Here is a 2,837-nt window from a genome sequence, read left to right as displayed (position 1 = left end):
GCAGAAAGTATTCTTGAGGGAAAGTGATGCCAGAACAGATGTATTTTAACTGGGGACCTCAGAAGCCCCAGGTGAAAAATAATAGTCTGCAGTTCCATAAATCTTCCAGAGGAAAACAATGTGGTTGACTTTGCAGGTTTAAGTCCTCTGTGGCATAAAAGGCTGAGCAAATCCGTATGCTCCATGGAGCACACAGGTGATGGAAAAGCATAGATAGGGATTGGTGGAGGCAGAGGGCAGAACCGAGGGAGGGCAGGAATCTAGCGGAGCTCTCAGCCTTCAGTTGCCCTCCCAGCGGCCCCACTCCCCGAACGCAGAAGGAGAGGCAGTAGTACCAACTGGCTTGCTCCTGTGGCTGCGGGAGGCCAAAGCTTCAGGTACACCAAAGAGACAGCAGGGGGAGGCTGTGAGGGGGTTTCAGCTGTAGTACACCCTGAAAGTCGCAGGGTGGCTTTGTCTTTCCCAAATCCAGGGAAGGTTGATGAATAGAATCCCTTCCATTTCCTGTTTTCTTTTTTCTTCCTTTGGATCTCGGCTACCCACTCTGTGCAGCTGAGGGCAAGCAGATGAGAACTGGGTGAAGGAGCTACAGATGAGGCGGAAGGAGTGAGTTGTTTCCGGATGGTGCGCAGTGGAGGCGCCCCCGCAGCCGGGTTCACACAGAAGTTGCCGCCCACCGAACCCGTCCCAGGACGAGCCAGGCCCTTACCCATGCTCGCGGCTGCACTGGACCCACGACAGTCGCCAGGTGGGTGCTACCCACGCCAATTTGACCAGTCACGAAGCTGCGGCTCAGAAATGCCGAGTGGCCTGCCCTGGTTAAGTGGTAGAGCTGCTGTGTCTAAATAGAGAGTTTATGCCCTTGACCCTGACGCGGTGCTCCGTTTTGACGTCCTGAGACTAAGCAGCTCTTCTGACCAGCTCAGAATCAAGCTGATCACTAACGAAGACGGGTCCTCATGGATAGACCGCTTCTGCGTGTCAGCCACTGTGCTCAGTGTCCACTGATTGATGTGATGTGAATTGCCAACACAACACCCCCTGGTTTTCTGATATAATTCAAAGAATCCACCAGTAGATGGCGCAGCTCCACTGGGTTTTCGAGTTATAGGAGGCTCTGCACACTCACGTTGACATATATTACTCCCACTCCCTTCGTGTGTCCCAAGGCCTCTCTTCTCTTTCTTATCTTGCCCTTATCAAAACTGGCTGTGCACGGATGACTGTCCCTGTCGCTGAAGGCCTTGGCAACACAACACCTTTAGGGCTTTCTGATGTAGTTCAAGGGATCAACCAGCAGGTGGCGATGCTCCACTCAGAAATCGGAAGAATGTAATCGGTTCCTGCTGCTGCTGCTAAGTCGCTTCAGTCGTGTCCGACTCTGTGCGACCCCATAGATGGCAGCCCACCAGGCCCCGCCGTCCCTGGGATTCTCCAGGCAAGAACACTGGAGTGGGTTGCCATTTCCTCCACCAATGCATGAAAGTGAAAAGTGAAAGTGAAGTCGCTCAGTCGTGTCCGACTCTTAGCGACCCCATGGACTGCAGCCTACCAGGCTCCTCCGTCCATGGGATTTTCCAGGCAAGAGTACTGGTGTGGGGTGCCATTGCGGTTCCTAAGTTATTTATTTTGGCTGTGCTGGGTCTTTTCTCTGGCTACAGCGAGCCAGGGCTACTCTTGGTTTCAGTACGTGGGCTTTTCATTGCCGTGGCTTCTCTTGTTTCGAAGCACAGGCTCTAGGGCCAGAAGGCTTCAACGGTTGTGGCTACCTGGCTTCGTTGCTCTGTGGCAAGTGGGATCTTCCTGGACCAGAGATGGAAGCCCTGTGCAGTGAACTGGCAGGATAATTCTCAACCACTGAACCATCAAGGGAGCACTGGAAGGTGAAATCTTAACTGCTGGATAACCAAGGAAGTCTCACAAGTCATGGATTTAGATGCAAGGACATATGACAGGGGCTTGGTTGCAGAAACAAGACATGAACTTGTCCCCTGGGACCAGAGGGGAATCTGCCACAGGGTGCAACTGATCAGAATCGTGCAGAAAAGCCTGAGCTGAAAGTCAGGAAACCTGGATGCTAATCTTGGCTCTGCCACCCATTAGTTTTGTGGTTTTGGGTACGTCACTGTACGTCCTTTTTCAGTTCATTTAAAATACAGTTTACTTATGTCAACCTCTCGACTCTCAAGATATCAGGGAGTAGTGCTTTTCAAATTCTAATGTGCACTGGAATCACCAGTTATTATGAAAGTGTAAGTCCTAATTCAATAGGCCTGTGGTGGAGGCCTCAGAGTGACAAGTTCCCAGGTGATACTGATGCTGCTGGTCCCTGGACCACACTTTGACTAGCAGGCAAGCGTCCACTACAGAAGTGGCTCAAGGGCGCTCACTGCTGGTGTGGAGGCCAGAGGCAGGACTCTAGTCACCAGCCCCTCCCCAGCTTCAGCAAGAGCAGCTTGTCTTTTGATGTCCTGAGACTGAGCAGCTGTTCTGACCAGCTCTGAATCGAGCTGATCACTAAAAAGATGGGGTCTTGTGTACAGACCACTTCCACGAGTCAGTCACCGTGCTCACTGTTCAGTGATTGATGTGTACTGGTTCACATGTTCCTCAGAGAACCATGGAATTACTCACCATCTCGCAGACGAAGTGAACGACAGAGAATCTGAATGTGCTCAGTCGCTCAGTCCTGTCTTACCCTTTATGACCCCCCATGGACCATAGCCCGCCAGGCTCCTCTGTCCTTGAAATTCTCCAGGCAAGAATGCTGGAGTGGGTAGCCATTCCCTTCTCCAGGGGATTTTCCTGACCCAGGGATCGAACCCGCCTCTCAAGCG

Source organism: Bos indicus, chromosome X (genome assembly GCF_029378745.1).
Source record: "Bos indicus isolate NIAB-ARS_2022 breed Sahiwal x Tharparkar chromosome X, NIAB-ARS_B.indTharparkar_mat_pri_1.0, whole genome shotgun sequence".
NCBI lineage: Eukaryota > Metazoa > Chordata > Mammalia > Artiodactyla > Bovidae > Bos > Bos indicus.
Note: the sequence above shows the minus strand (reverse complement) of the source record.